This window comes from Lonchura striata, chromosome 4 (genome assembly GCF_046129695.1).
Source record: "Lonchura striata isolate bLonStr1 chromosome 4, bLonStr1.mat, whole genome shotgun sequence".
NCBI classification, from domain to species: Eukaryota; Metazoa; Chordata; class Aves; order Passeriformes; family Estrildidae; genus Lonchura; species Lonchura striata.
The window spans coordinates 70,949,682-70,965,935 of NC_134606.1; the positions used below are offsets into that span (position 1 = coordinate 70,949,682).

General features: G+C 51.2%; 1 long non-coding RNA gene across 1 annotated transcript; it reads right to left on the reverse strand.

Annotated features, from left to right (window-relative positions):
- Positions 1–7,862: 7,862 nt before the first annotated feature.
- On the reverse strand, positions 7,863–15,905 carry LOC110484352 (uncharacterized). Its single transcript, XR_002467730.3, has 4 exons — positions 15,789–15,905; positions 10,804–10,949; positions 8,958–9,025; positions 7,863–7,990 (listed from the first exon to the last, which is right to left on the reverse strand). It is a non-coding gene; the product is annotated as an uncharacterized LOC110484352 (long non-coding RNA).
- Positions 15,906–16,254: the final 349 nt, after the last annotated feature.

Sequence of the window (16,254 nt, forward strand, 5' to 3'; positions counted from 1 at the left end):
CCCCAGTGTGATGCAGGGACAGCCGGACCCGGCACTGTGGGGCACTGTTGGCATCTGCAGGGGGGACCCAGAGCGGATCCCGACCCTTTGCAACCCAGCCAGGGGCGCCGGCTCCGGCCTCGGGGCTTTATTGTGCGGCGCCCCGAACCCCGCGGCTGCGGGACACGGGAGGGGAACAGGGGACAGAGGGACAGAGAGAGTGCAGGGAGGCAGAGGGCAGCGAGAGGAGAGGTCAGGAGGGGACACAGGGACAGAGACGGAATGGGAGAATGGAGAGGGGACAGGGAGACAAGAGGAGAGGTCAGGAGGGGACACAGGGACAGAGACGGAATGGGAGAATGGAGAGGGGACAGGGAGACAAGAGGAGAGGTCAGGAGGGGACACAGGGATAGAGACGGAATGGGAGAATGGAGAGGGGACAGGGAGACAAGAGGAGAGGTCAGGAGGGGACACAGGGATAGAGACGGAATGGGAGAATGGAGAGGGAGACGAGAGGAGAGGTCAGGAGGGGACACACATTGGAATGGGGGAAATAGAGAAGGCAGAGGGAGGCAGAGGACAGAGAGAGGAGAGGTCAGGAGGGGACAGAGACGGAACGGGGGAACAGAGAGGGCAGTAGTTCAGGAGGGGAGAGGGAGCGCGGTAAGGAGGAGGAAGAAGGAGCGGTAGAGTGGAGGGTCGGGGTGTGCAGGGAGAGGACGGAAAGGAGTAGTGGAAGGGAGGAAAGGAGAGATTCAGGAGGGGAGACAGAGCCGGGTAAGGCGTAGGAGGGGAGGAAGAAGGGGCAGAGTGGGGGGTCAGGGTGTGTAGGGGGGCAAGGACAGGACGGAAGGGGTGTTCAGGAGCGGAGAGGGAGCGGCGTGAGGGCTGGGAGGGGAGAAAAGAGGGACAAGAGGGGGAGACCTCACCCGGGCCCGCCGGGGAGCCCGGCCCGGCCGCTGCCGCCCCACCGCGCACTGAGGGAGCGAATGGCGCCGGGCGCCGCTCCCGGCGTTTAAATCACCTCGGGCCCGCCCCGCGCAGCCGCCCTGGGGCCCCGCGCACCTGAGCCCGGCCCGCCCCGCGCACCTGAGCCCGGCCCGCACCTGAGCCCGCCCCGCCCCCCGCACCTGAGCCCGGCCCGCGCACCTGAGCCCGCCCCGCCTGCGCACCTGAGCCCGGCCCCGCCCCGCGCACCTGAGCCCGGCCCGCCCCGCCCCATCGCCAGCACCTGAGCCGGCCCCGCCCTTGTCCGATTCGCGCCCCGCCCTTGTGCCACCCTTGTGCCACCCTTGCCCCTCCCTTGTCCCACCCTTGCCCCTCCCTTGTCCCACCCTCGTGCCACCCTTGTCCCGCCCTTGCCCCTCCCTTGTCCCACCCTTGTCCCTCCCTTGTCCCACCCTTGTGCCACCCTTGTCCCGCCCTTGCCCCTCCCTTGTCCCACCCTTGTCCCTCCCTTGTCCCACCCTTGTGCCATCCCGCCCCGCCCTTGTCCCGTCGCTGTCCCGTCCCGGCCGCGCTGTCCCGGCGCCGTCTCTCGGCACCGCCGCTTTGCGCTGCGCGACCCCGGCCCGCGGGGGCCGCTCTCGGCGGGAGCGCTCCGAGCCCGAGGCGCTGTGGCGGGGCCGGGCCGGGAGCCGGAGATTCGCGCCCGGCTCCTGCCGGTGTCGGCCGCGCTCCCGGGCGGTGCCGCCTCTCCCCGGCGGGCGGGCGCGGGTCCGAGACCGGAGGACCGAGAACAGGTCGGGGTTGGATCGGCACCGGCACCGCGGCGTGCAGGAGGAGCTGCTTCGGGCGGGCGCTGGAGCCGAGTCCGGCGCTGCCGCTCCCGCTCCGGCCGCGGGGAGCCGGAGCCGGGGCAGCCCCCGGGGCCCCGTGCTGAGCCCCACCGCGGGGCCGGGCTCTGCCTGTGGCCCCAGACGCGGGGTCCGGGCTCGGCTCTGAGCCCCGAACCCGTCCCGGGCCGAGCCCCAAGAGGCGGCACCGCGGCTCCGCCGCCGGCCCCGGAGGCAGCTCCGAGTCGCTGCTTCTGAGCTCCCCCGGGCGAGCCCCGCACTGCCGGGCTGTGCCCAAGGCAGCCCCAGGGCCGAGCGGCTGCGACTGACGCTGGGCCGGATGAGCCCTGTGCACACCGAGGCGGGATCGGGGCAGGACTGGAGCCCTCCAAACGCGGCCCTCTGCCTCTCTTGGTGACGCCCGAGAACCGATCCAGGGAGTCTGGTTCCGAGCTCCCAAAATACAGCCCAGCGTCTGTGTGAGCCCGAAGCAGCAGGGCTCGGTCTCAGTTCCGAGCCCCCAAAGGCAGCGCTGGGTCTCTCTGTGAGCCCCAGAGCTGACCCGGGGTGGCTGAGCCCAGCCGGCGGCTCCGTGCCAGCAGCAGGGCCGGGCGGGGCATCAGAGCCGATTTCCTGGCTCCTGAGGCAGAGGGTACCAAGGAGGAGGATCTAAAAACCAATCCGAACTTGCTGTTATGTCAGCTTCAGTCGCGAGTTCTCATTTCTTCCAGTTGCAATTTGGTTATTCCATCGGAAGTGGCTTAGGAAGGGCTTCTCTCTGTGCTGCACGGCTCTGGGGCTGTCCTCGGCACAGGGAAACCCGTGCTGCTGCTTCCTGGGGAATCTGGGCTTGGCCCATTCCATAAAACACCACCATCAAACTCAGGAGTGGCACACAACCTTTATTCCATAAAACATGATGCCAGAGAGCCCCAAGCCCCAAACTTAGGAAGGAGCAGAGCCCGCAGAGCAGTCAGCTCCCCTGCCCCAGCCCCAGACAGAGTGGCCCCAACTGTGCAGCCACCCCAGCTGCTGCTGGTCAGGAGAGGAAAAAATGGGTAAGAAAGAAAAACTAAAATAAGACAGAAAAGCAGTGAGAGTGAGAGAAGGCACACTGCTGAACTCCTCAGAGCCAATTAGGTGCCTCAATAATTAGCAATTCTAACAGACCTGCCCCCCTGGAAGGGGCAGCCCCCAGCCTAGGCCCTGCTGCGGTTCTCTTCCGGCTGTTTTCCAAGGAATATGCACACTCCAGGATGAAAGGATGCACACTCCAAGGATGACAGCAGGACTCCTGAGGGAGATGGATCACCCTGGTGCTCCAGGTCTGGGTGCACAGCACCCAAGTTGGCACTCACTGAAAAGATTCAGCTTTCCACTTGTCAAGCACTCGGTAATTGTTCTGCAGACATCTGTGGCTCTCTCTCCTCAAACATATTCCCAATACCTGCTGTGTTTTGGGGCTTCTTTAACTGTGTTCAACCGAGTTACCAACACACCGGCCCACCTGTCCTCCTGCCCCTTATTTTCCTTTGAAATAATCTCAAGCATGTGATTTTTCCATCTCAGTATCACGGTGAGATCAGGATCTGCCTTGGCTGTTTTATTTAATCTGTTGGGAATGACCTTCCTCCTCCATCCAATTACACGGAATCTGCTTTCTCAGCAGGGCCATTTATGATCATTGTCTCGGATTTTCTGTACTGCTTTCCATTTTCCATCTCAGAAATTTTCATGCTTGCACTCAGTAAAAAGTGACAAGAAGCGCTGGGATGTTAGCACCACTCTGGGAGATGCCCGATTCCAGAAATGTTACCCTGTGAGCTGCAGGCCACCGTGGGGGACACTTATGGGGGAGGAGGGGACAGTGCCCACCGTGTGGCATCTTCAGTTCTTCTCATCAGCACGTGGGAGGAGCCCAGAGGCTTTGCACCAGCCAAGAACCCAGCGAGGCTCAGGGCAGGGCCGGTTGCTCCGGCCCCTGCGGCTGACAGGAGGCTGTGCCTGGGGTTAGGATTGCTCTGTGCCCAAGGAACGAGCCTGGATGGTTCCAGGATGAAGGAAGCCCTGGCACTGCTCTCCACTGCTCTGCAGTGGGACCACGCAGGGCAAATCCAAACTTCAGTCCAAGGAAAAAGGACTAAAGAGGGGCAGAGTCACCTTTTCTGCCCCAGGGCAGCATTTGCCACAAACTGAACCAGAAAGGGTTTTCATAATTCTGGGAGCTGTTGGCTGCAGGGTGTGTGACAGCTCTGGTTTCTGTGTTCCACGAATAGGAGGCAAACCAGAGAATTCCTTTCTTTAGGGTTCTTTGGGAACACCCTGACCCATGAGTACAACCTGCAGAGATAAATCCAAAAGTAAGTCTGAGGCTCACCTGCTTTTTCAAGGATCAATGACAAATGCACAAGTGTCATTTGTTTCCTGCTCTGCTGTCATAACTTCTTTTTATCCTGTGCCAGCAAAATTGAGTCTGTCCAGAAAATAAACGCAGTGCAGCACAAGAAAACCTCCAAAAGTGGGAAGTTAAACAGAATGTGGAGTATTGGTGGTTCAGTTCTACAGAACTGACATGAACAGGAGCAGCAGTTTGCTCGAGTGCTCCTTGTGCAACATCAGCTTTTCCTAGGGAGGCAAGAGGGGCTGGCAGTGCAGGTGTTTCAGGTGTAAACCTGGGCACATTCCCTGTTAAGCACCACTAAGCTCAGCTCTTTTATTTTTGCCAGGTAGGTGCAGTCAGTGTTTGTTTTGTGTCTGAAGCAGCTCCTCACAGGTGCTAGGAAATGCCTCTTCTTACCTAAAGCCAAAATGTTCTCACCTGGCCTCTGGAGTTTTGACCCAGCACGGAAATGTGATGAAATCCATGTGTAAGCAGTGTCCAAGCCCCATGCAGGAAATGTCTGTGCCAGCTTTAGGATTGCACAGGGAAAGGGAGAGGGTATTTGCATCTCAGGTGGAGGAGATCCTCAGGTGGCTCTTTGATTGCTGCTGTCATCCAGCAGAGAGAACTGATCTGAGCAGGTTTAATGCTGGCAGCACCTCTGACCAGCCACATGGACACATTAAACTGTCCTCCCTTAGGGCCATCTGGCCCTTGCCAACCTTCCAGTGGCCATGAAGATAAACTGCAATGCAAATTGTGCTAAAAATTCAAAGGGCGAGAGTAAAACTCCTGTCTGCAGAATTCTTGATTTGTGCTTGTGGCCATCTGCTGTTGCTGTCCCTGGCAGCAGTGACCTTCCTCTGCTGCCTCTGTCGGGTTTCATTCCCTCACCTCTTTGGTTGCCACACTGGCATTTAAATGCTGCCTTCTGGCTATAAACTCCTTTTCCTTTTTTTCTCTGTATTTCTCCCTGTATGGAGGTGTGCTGGAACAGAAATTTCCATCCCAGCAGCGTATCTGCCCCTGGACACATGACACAGTCCCACTCCCCCATCTCAGTGTGGGCAGCACCCTCAGCTCCAAGGAGCTGTGGAGAGCGAGCCTTGGTCCCTTAGGGAGCATGGAGTGATCAGCCCCAGGGACAGGAAAGCACAGACAAATGCCACGCTCAGCCCTGAGCAGGAGGAGTCAGAGCCAGTGGTCTAGAACCTGCCATAATTATCTCTATAATTGTGCTGTAATTATGGTGTGACAGTGCAGGGCTGCAGTGCAGAGAGTGCAGCCCTTCCACCGAGGCTGGGGATGTTACTTAGGGGGTTTTGTGTCAGCCTCGTGTCTGAGCAGCTACAATAACTAAAAGGAAAATTTTACAGAAATGTTTTCAGAGAGATTGCTCCAAAAACTGGTGCAGCTTCTAGGGGGACAAAAGATTGAAAAAGATTTCTGCTGAATTCCTCTCAGAAAGCACAGACCCACTGGTTCAGCTATGGAAGGATTGGATATTATGTTCCACAGAAAGAGACAAAAGCAGAAAGGTAAAAAGGTCTCTCTCCCATCCTTCCCCAAACACACTCCAAGGAAAAGGTTTCAGAGGATGAAATAACAAAGAACTGGTTCCTACTCTGCAGTTCAGCCCTACATTTGTCAGTGCTGAGTGAGATGACTGCTGCTGCTGTGCAGTCCCCATCAGAGGAGACTCCCCTCGAGAGCTGCCACACATCAGGTGGCACCGGCCACAGCAGCTGCAGAGGCAAGGTCCAGCACAGCTGCTCTGGAAGAGGAGGCTCCTCTGAGCACAGGAGACAGGAGCTGCAGTACCAGTGCTGCCATGGGTGCCTCTGCCCCTGTGGGTGCAGTGATGGCCTCAGGCTGCAGAGCTGTGCACCTCTCATTTGTCATGGTGACATGGCAGGCACTGCCTCAAATGCTGCAGGGTGCTCATCAGTGTGTGGTACTGCACCTACATCCCTGCAATAACAGCACTGCGTATACATTCTATTTTATAGGGGGTAACTGTGTCCTGAAGTCATACAAACATGTAAAAATTACACTGTTCACAAAAAAAAAAAAAAAAAAAAAAAAAAAAAAAAAGCAGCATTGCCATTACTGTCAATAATACAGAACATGAGGGTATGCACCTCACCTGGAAACATCTAAAGATCAGAGCATTTCCATCCTGGAAGTGCTTCCCAGATGGACCCTCTGAGGATTTATAGAAGCATGCAAGAGCAAAATACAGGCTAAACATATTTGGGGTGGAAGGACAAAAGAAGGAACTAAGACAATTATTCAAGTTGAGCCTCATCTAGGGTCAGTTCTAGGTCTCAGACAGATCTGGTGAGGCCCCATTTCTGCTGCACTCCTCTTTCTGCACGGCCTGACGTGGTGCTCTGGGGCTGGCTGCAAACTCTGCCCCTTCTGGGCTTTGCCTGAAACACTGCACAGCGTGCCAGGCAGCAGGGACTCATCCCGAGACTTCTGAGTCATTCCTGGTCTGCTGGAAGCCAACACTGCACTGACACCCACCTCCTACCTGCTCTGCACTCCCAGCTTTTCAGTCTCTCCTCTGAGGGACACAGACCAGAGCAATGCTCTGGTTTTTCTGCCTTGTGTTCTTTGATGATTTGTGAAAACATCTCTCAGGGCAGTTGATAACTTCTGGCTTTGTATTGCAGGCAGTTTTTCTCCTGGTATTGGCTCCTTCAAAGCCTGAAAGATGAACTTTTTCCCCTCGCTTGCCAACTTAATGGAGGTCGCCTTCCTGCTACTCAATTAGATTGCGTTTCTGCCATGCTGGATAGACAGGAATAAAAAGGAAAGAAAGCATAAAGAGACCCCAAAACTGCCACTATTTCCCATTTTTGGCATTTCACGTTGCACAGAAATCAATTCCCATAACTCCCATTGTGGGAACACCTAAAATCTGAGGTTCATCTAAGCTCCACTGAATGAGAATTAGAAACAGGGAGTGTAATTTTAATGCAATTTTAGGACTGAGACATAGGCTGAACTTACATGAATCTCATTGTTTTGAAGCTCCCTGATGCATAAGCCTTGACTTTTCATGTGACACAAAAAGTTGTCATTGATCTTTACTTCTTTATTTTGCCCTTCAGCCAGTTAGGTATTATGAGCTCCAAATTCCAGAACTGCAGCTTTTTGCTTTAATTTCAGGGCACAAAATGATGCTGCAGCCTCTGACTGATCAGTAGAGGTTACTACACTAAATGAATTACACAAGTGCACGGGCAGAGTGAGAGAAAGGCGAATCAAAGCATTTCATCTACAACTTTTCCCCTTTTACAAATCATCTTGGAGGAATGCAAATCACCCTGCACTGCAGCTCACTTGTCTCTCAGTTTCTGCCCCATTAGGCAGCGTTGTGTCCCTTGAAGTCTCTTCCAGTTTCTTACACTTTTTTCTCTTTCTTTCCTTCCCCCTCTGTCTGTTAGAACTCCGCTCTTCTTGCTCCATCATTCTCCCTGACAGACTCCTGCCTGCAGCTTTGGCAGAACGCTGCTCTTTGTTGTAGTTCCTGTGATGATCTGTTTTGGTGCCCAGAGTGGCAGCTTGTTTCTGGAAAGACAGATCTGATCAAAGTGAAGATCTCTGCTCGCTGAATTCCTCATGTAAATGACTCAAACTCTTCTGTGGAGGGATTGGGCCTCTCCTTCTTTCCTTCCCTGTGCACGAAGGAATGTGGGTGCCTGACTCTCAGAGATGGGGAGACAGGGACAGGTTTGTGTCAGAGCAAAGAAAAGGAAGGTGGGAGAAGGAGGAGACTCCTCCTGTCCGACCGTGGCTGGACCCTGCAGAGCCCGCTTGTATCAAAACATTTCCCTCTCCGATGAGTCTGAAAATATACAACACAGAAAAGTGGCTGTGATTTACCTCTAAGTGTGGCAAAATATTTTAAATAAAGGGCAAAAGCCTGTCTGCTCTTTTTATTGCATAGAAAAAAGCAGCGTGAACAGATAAAATGCTCAGGCACCAGATGAGAGCAGACAGAGCCAATAAAATGAGAAATAAAGAAGGTGTTTTATTGTGCTCTGTGGATGGGTGGATGGTGTCTGAAATCTCTCTCCCCACCTCCCTGTGCACGGGCTGGATGCCAAATAGCCCTTCCTGTAATTGCTGCCTCGTGCTTGCTGAGCAGTTTGAGACAGAGCAACAGGGTAATGGCCTCTGTAAAACCCCCCAGTGGCCTCTGTAAAACCCCCCAGTGGCCTCTGTAAAACCCCCCAGGGGCCTCTGTAAAACCCCCCAGGGGCCGTGTGAAGCCCAGGACTGAGGTCTCCAGCAGGGCTTTAACCACTGCAGGAAGAATCCAGCACATTGGGCTGATCCCAGGACGTGCAGCACACATCCATAAAACCAGCCAGTGCCAGCCTCTTCCGAGTGCAGGCAGATGAGTGGTCCAGGAAAAGGTCCTGGGGATTGTGCAGAGTAAGAATGTTCTGGGCCCATCAGATGGTTTAGGCTCAGCCCCTGTATGACACATGGTCAGCAACCCCAGCGTGTGGCCCTGGAGTCCATCCAGGGACCTCGTGTCCCATGGATGCAGCAAGGCACCAAGCCCTGCTCTGGAGCCCCTCACAAATGGGCAATCAGACACTGCATTCAGAGTGCTGTTTTGGGATAAAATGTGCATTGTTACCTCCTGCTGAATCAATTCAGAAAGTTTTGAAGATCCCTTTGTCTGAGACAGTAAAACACTGCAGGGAACACGCAGGAATGACTTGAGTGTTCAGGCCTTACTGAAAAGGAAGAGTCCTGGGAACCAGGAATGCTGATTGTTAAAAGGAAACGCCAGGACTCACTTCAGAATTGCTTTGTCCTTTCTGTGATCAGTCTTCACATGGTGACACATCATCCTCGGGAGGACATCCTGCCCAAAGAGAGAGAAAAGGAAAAGGGATTTCTATGAATGCCTACTCTTAAGTTTTAAGAAAAGCATGATCATATAAAAGGAGTAATACTAAGAGAGTAGGGAATGTTCTGGGGGGGAAAAAAGCAGATTGTGCATTCCAGGCACTGTCAGAATGGACTTGGCCACCAAGTTCAGCTGCAACTGCAGCAGCTGAATTTGCTGGATAACATCTTCTGTGCAGAGAAAAGCTCTTCACACAGACTTCTGACAGAGTTTGTATTTTGCTAAGGAAAAATCCCCAACCCTTGCCATGTGAACTGCACATGCCTTATACACATATTTTGTAAATATATTTCAGACCAATGTGGAAGAGCAACAGTTTTGGAAGGTGAGGTATCAAAAGAGAGCAATTGGTACAGCCAGCTGCTCCTCTGTGAGGCTGCACAGGTGCCCCGAGGCTGCTGAATTTCAGTGTGAGCTCAAACTCAACCCAACAGTCAGGATTCGCCTTTTTAACTCCTCCTCTTAGGAATGCATCCATTCACCACTTCCAGGTTGTGACTATGGATTTTCATATTAAGAAATATTTTCATATTAAGGAATATTTGCTTCCTAATAGAGGATATATTAAAAATATTAATTTGGGGTACTTTAAAAATATTTGTATTATCACAGAATAATTTATTATCCTATACATTCCTTACTGATATCAAAAGACAGAGAAGAGATTGATGAAGAATTAGATTGGCCCAGCAGAATCCAGTGCCTGCATTTCCAAGTCCCACTGGAAGGTCATGGCTGTTGACATTTAATCCACTAGATTTGGTCTGGTGTGGAATTTTGGCCTCTGCAGCAGCCAAGCCCTTTGCAGGTGCAGGTGTTGCCCTGTTCTGCAGCAGCACCTCAGGTGAGAGGAGAGGCTGTTGTGACAGGAGGTTGTGTTTGCTGCTGCCTGTGGAGCACAGCCCGCATCCCCGAGGCTCCAGGGACAGACGGGAGCTGGATGTGCCTGGGCAGTTCTTCTGGAACAGCTCTGTGCAAGAGGTGGGGGCTTGCCAGAGCTCTGGAATGTGCTTCCATGAGTGAGCAGAGAGGCAGGAGAGCTCCACAGACAGAGTGCCCCAAAGGGCTCCTTACTGTGGGAGCCAACACGGAGTAGCTGTGCTGAAGCTCCATGGAATGGGTTTGTCCCAGCCAGGGCTGAGCCTCGTTCATCCTCTGGGCTCCTGCCATGGATCATTCCCGTTCCCAGAGCCAAGGCAGCACGTGGTGCCTCAGTGACCCTTCAGGGACCTGCTGGCTGGGCAAGGCTGCAGAGCCCCAAGAGGAGCTGAACCCCTGACCCTGGCCAGGGCTCCACCAAGCCACAAACGCTGCCTCAGACAGAGCCCTGCCCAGAACAGGTCAGGAGCTGTGGCAGGAACCACCTCCCAGCTCAGCACCATGTAACAGGGCTGGGAAAAACAGCAATTAATGCATTAATTACTGATCACCCAAGAAGGATTTGTACAGACAGACACTAACCTAACTCGTATTTCACTGCTGTTCTCCTTTCTCACAGGGAGTGAGGCAAATCTGATTCTGCTGTAGCTGCCAGATGTGAAGAGCAGCCCCGAAAGGCTGGGTTTGTGCAGGGTTTGCTCACTGACTGCAGGCTGTGCTTCGGCTCTGAGCTCACTTCAGGCTTCTGCTCACTGATTCCCCACAGACACCCCAGCTTCTCAGTGTCCCTGGAGCAGTCAGAATGTCCCAGTCAATCAGTAAATCCAAGTCGAGAAACAAATATCCATACTCACGACTGCAGAAGGGGCTTGGGGCATTTTCCAATTGTCTGAGGAACTTGGAAACTTGCTAAATCTCCCATTCCTGGCAGGGATCTCAGAAATGAGGAATCGCTTTTCACAAGTTACTGACAGGTGCAAGGCTTTCCTTTGGCAGGTCTCTGAAATAAAGCAGAAGTCAGGTTTGGTGAAAGCAGTTACTGTGATTTATAAAGCAACATTTAATATTAAAGCAGAACACGAAACTCCTTGTGTTTGTTGAGCTGTCAGATGGAAAAACTCTGACTGAGCCCTACTGAAACAGAAGACTTTGACCATTTTGTAACACCTTTGATGCTTCTAAAGGAGGAGAGATCTTGAAATAACAACTTAGATGTTCTACATCTAATATTCAGAAACATTTTATATAAAAACATGTAAAAATCAAAGATTCCTTAATAACTACAGAAAGGATTTGGTATTTTTCATTAATTCTCCAATTAAAAAAAATCTCAACTCAAAATGTAATGATTACTATCCAGAAGGAATGTTTTTTGGTGTCTGTAAATAGCACTTTAGTGCACAACAGTGCTGAAGACAGTTTCCAGCAGTCTTGGAACATGGTAATCTTTTTTCCCTCAGCTATTAAAATAAATACACACGGAAGTATTTGTATGTATATATGTGTGTGTCTATATGCTGCTGTGCCAGCTTTCACAGGCATTTCACAGCCAGACACAGCACATTTTGTGACTTCACACCTCCACTTAAAGCAGGAAATCTCACCTGACCTCACTCCTGTCTAACACAGTTGTATCCAAATGGTGTCAGAATGTGAAGGAAAACTTGAACAAGCGGGAGAGGAGAACAAATGGAAACATTCTCTGGAACACTCCTGCAGGGTGAGGGCAGCAGCTCAGTACTGGACAGGTACCGTGCCCTGGCTGAGGATTGATCTGGGCTGTGCCTTACCTGGAGCTCCATGAGAGATCCGTGATTTAGAACAAAACCCCCCAGACTGGGAAGGGGATTCCAGTGACCTGTGCTGGTGAGAGTGGCTTAACATCAGTGTCCAATTCTGCGCCACAAACCAGGATGCCACATCACACCAATCCCACACCTGAAAATCTCCACTGGCAGGAAAAGGTGTTCTGTGCTACAGAAAATTCCCTGTCAAATGGCTCCTGCTGGAAGGATGCCAGGAAAACTCAACACAGTGTAAGGAGAGCATGAACTGGGACTTCCTCACTGAGGGTTTGATTTACCTAGATGGGTTCCAGGGAAAAATAACAGTACACAGCACAGTGCATGGATACATCAGCCTGCTGCACTCAGCACTTCTTGCATGGAGTGATTAAAAATGAACCCCTGGTAAATTGTGCAGCAGGAGTTTTCTACTGAAGGAATTAAAGCACAATTTCACCGACTTTTATAGTCCTTGCTTTCCCAGTTGCTGCAACCTAACACCACTGAGTCAAAGGAAGATGAGGAGAATTTGAGTCCTTGTTTTGTTTCCAAGGTAGGCCTTCTGTGTACAGAGTTGCTGGGAGCTGGGCTGCTGCTGCTTGGTAGGGAACTGATGTTACCTGAGCAAACAAAAAATATGCACCAAAAAAAACTTTTCATGTCTGTTTTTAGCACCTGCCAGCCAGGGATGCTGAACCTCGGTGGCTCGTTGTGGTCACACCCAGAAAGTGCCTCCTCCCCTCCTGCCCTCTCTGCCACATCCCTGTCGGTGCCCTGACTTTGTTATTTCTGAGCTGCACAGAGGGGAGTGAGAGCAGAGCCATTCCCAGGAGAACAATTCCAGTTCAGGTGTGGGCTCCTGCACGGCCATGTATCCACAGGAGCTGCAGAGAGTCACGGATACTCCAGGTGCACATCCAGGGGGAACCCTGCCCCCCATCTGTGCCTGTGCTGCACTCCTGAGAGGAGGAAATCAAACCTAAAGGCCTGGCAGCCTTGGAAAAGCGTTCCCATCGTGACATCATCTTCTAGAAAAAAATAAATCACAGCCTATCTTTTTGCAAATTGGCCTGTAAGTTCCTGGCAGCAAATCAATAGATACAAATGAAAAATAACAAGGCAACAACAACGCTGTGTATTATCCTGGGCCCCAGATGAAAGCCTGGGGAACGATCAATATGATAAAGATTCAGCACTGCCACTCTGCTACAGAGGAATGGCAAAGTAACAGACTGACTTCAGAAGGCAGCTGTAAAACACACCAAACCCATCTGCCACGAGATGGAAAGAAAATCCCAAATATAAAACACTTCCTCATTTGTTTGTCTGTTTCTTCTCCCCCAGACTTGCATTAATTTGAATGGAATTCAAGGAAGCAGTATTTTTTTTTTTTTGCTGTTTGGAGGAAAAACAAGGAAAGAAGAGAATCATCCATTTATCCTCAGCCCAGGAAACTCAAAGACAAAATCTCACTTGCACACCACAGGAACATGAAAAGGGGAGGTTTTCCCCCAGCACCTGCCTGCACTTTGCTTATCTCTGATGTTAATATCAGTTTTAGTTGGCAGGGGCACACAGCACACAAGGGACAGGCATGCTGAGGAGGTGGCCCACGTGTGGCACCTCCCTGCAGGCTCACAGGGAATCATTTCCAGTGCCAGCTGCGGGGCTGGCTGTGCACAAGCCAGCAGAGTCAGCCCTGAGGCCAAGAACTACGAGGTGACTGATCAAGCAATGAATTCCTGTGGTTATTTCTCCCTGTCAGTCTGCAGCCTGCTCTTTGGACAGAGACTTCCAAGTTAGACAGTTAAGGAGAGGGGATGAAGGCAGAAGTGAGGGAGAAGAGGCAAACCCACTGAGGACAGGAGCTCTGCACCAGCCCTGCCCATCCAGCCTGTGCCCCTGCCAGAACAAGCTGAGCAGCTGCCTCAGGCATTGCTCTCAGTGTCTACCCACAGCGGCCTTACTGGGCAAGATTTTATACATGAGAGCATAAAAAGGTGATGGCAGCTTGTGCCAGAATTCCCAGAGCTGTGTGAAATAACTTCCACAGTCAGTGCAACACGGCCCATGGCAGTTACCCTTCCATCTCACTTAGATCTTCACTCTGGAGTACCAAGCACAGCGTGAAAATAAAATGCCTTTCCTGAAAGGCAGCCAAAAGCCAAGGTTTTCAAATTCCAGTTTATGTTCAGAGCTTTATCACAATTTCATATGAATAACAATTTCATACAAATAAGTTCCTAGCATAGAAATTCCCACAATTGCTTCAAGGTGCATTTAAAGTCATTTATCTCCATAAGGCTGCATTGCCCTCAGAACTTTAAGACTTACCTCAATGTTAATCCACCGTTTGTGGTTACAAGGACAGAGCAGAGATCCTCACGTAGCTTCAGCCCCAAGACATGTCACCACCTGTGACAGGGGTGACAGGTGACAGTCCCCTCCTGATCCCATAAACCACGAGCACTGAAGGTACTGTGGCCTTCCAAGTACAGGGTGGAAGTCTCAGTGGATGTGATGACTTCCAGTTCCTGTGGCACATGGGCCAAGGGAGATGTTGGGAAGTGCTGCTGGAAGGCTTCTCTGTCAGGGCACACTCCCATCCTAATTCTGGAGATTTAGCAAATTCTGCTTGCATGGAGTTTTTTACCCTTTGCAGTGTCTGTCTCCCTTTGTCTTTTAAACAGCATTTGTTGCAAATCAGAACCACCTCAGAACTGAAAAATCTCACTGTGGGGATTATCTAAAAAAAACAATCAAAATTCTTTATAGAAATAAGATGAGGTTTTTCAGACAGCTGCAGTTCCCACCTGTTTGCAGCATTTAGGGGAAGAAACTCGGAGGTGTTTTCCCAGATTTGCCAAAGTGATTTCTGCATTACCTAGTCCTTCTGCTCTCCCTTAGCACAGAAGGGAGCTGTCACTGTCAAACCTGAAGGGACAAGTCTCAGGAGATGCTCCCCCTGAGCCCACAGCACAGCCCCTTTTCCATGCAGGCTGGAAACCGAGCCCATGGCACCATCTGGAATCCCTGTGACAGCCCAGGAGCAGCAGCAGCAGAGCAGCAGCAGCAGCAGAGCAGCAGCAGCAGAGCAGCAGCAGCAGCAGAGCAGCAGCAGCAGAGCAGCAGCAGCAGAGCAGCAGCCTATTACCTTGAATGCTAATTCAGAGCTACATGTATTTTCAAAGACCAAAACCAACTCTCTTCCCCTGCCATAAAGCTAAACAGAATTCTGCTTGCTGTTTTCGAGCAGGCTGGAAAATCACACAAAGTATGTTTTTAGTGTTTTTTAGCTCCTTTCCCTTTTTCATATGAGTCATGGGCCCCAAGAGCAGCCTCAGCTCAATGAAACAGGCAGTCAAACACTACACAGCCCTTGCTGAGAAGAAACACAATTAATTTTCAAATTTCCTATAGGATTTGTAATTAGCAGAATCTGATTTCTACAGCTGAGGTATCCCAGACCTCAAGTATCCCACTTCAGGAGCCATGATGCTTTAATTCAACCAGAACAGCTTCTTAATATTGATTTTTTGTGCTCAGGTGTTTGCATTAAAAGCCTGCTTAGTCATAATGTGAAGCAAAACAGGGATAATTCAAACCAAACATCTAAACCCAAGGAAAGTCAGAGGGGAGGGAAAAAAAAAAGACATGTCAAAGTCAACAGGGAGTGAAATATTTGGAATCAGTCCTCAGTCTTGCTGATTTTAGGAGAGAACACAAAAACACAAGGGTGAAAATACACCACATGTAACCAAACAGCTGCCTGCTCTAGTTAAACACTGTGGAAGAAAACATTTCCTTGCTTCACAGTGTGCCCTCCTTTCCACTGCTAAAGTCTGGAGCTCTGGAAAGAGCACACGGTGATCTGCTGGTCCAGAGGGCTCTGAAAGCAGAACCCCACTACTGTCCTAAAAATAAATACAGCTTCTCTTTGCCAGTATCCATTCATTCTTTTGTGTAAGAAAAATGGGAATATGTTGGTTGGATCTCCAGACCTCTTGCCCTTAGAAATGGACATTCATACCTTGAACACAGAACTGCCAACTCACCTGTGGAATTTTTCCCGAGGTAGGAGGGGACATCCTGGGCTGCAGCTGTCAGGCACCAAGCGCTGCCCGAATCAGGAGCCTCAGCACAGAAGAAGTGATGGATCTGTGGAGAGCTGAGAGCCCCAGGGTGAGCCACAAAGCAGCCAGTTCCATGTGGAATGCCACTTGGCAGCCTCACCATTCTGAGGGAGCTGGAAAAAACAAAGTTCATGTTTAGATTAAGAAAATGGAAAAGGGAAGGGCAAGGGAAGACATTGCTGAAAACATTTTATATTTTGTCCTCAAACATAGGTGAAGCAAAAGTGCTGTGTAAAAATCACAGTGTAAAGCAAAGCCCCAGAAAAAGAGCTAAAGGCTGGGCCTCCCTTCCTTTAATTTATTTCCAGAATTATTCAGAATGCAGACACTCAATCCCCAATGTAAACCTGCAGGCAACATTATTTATCCTGAGGAAGACCCGAAGGCT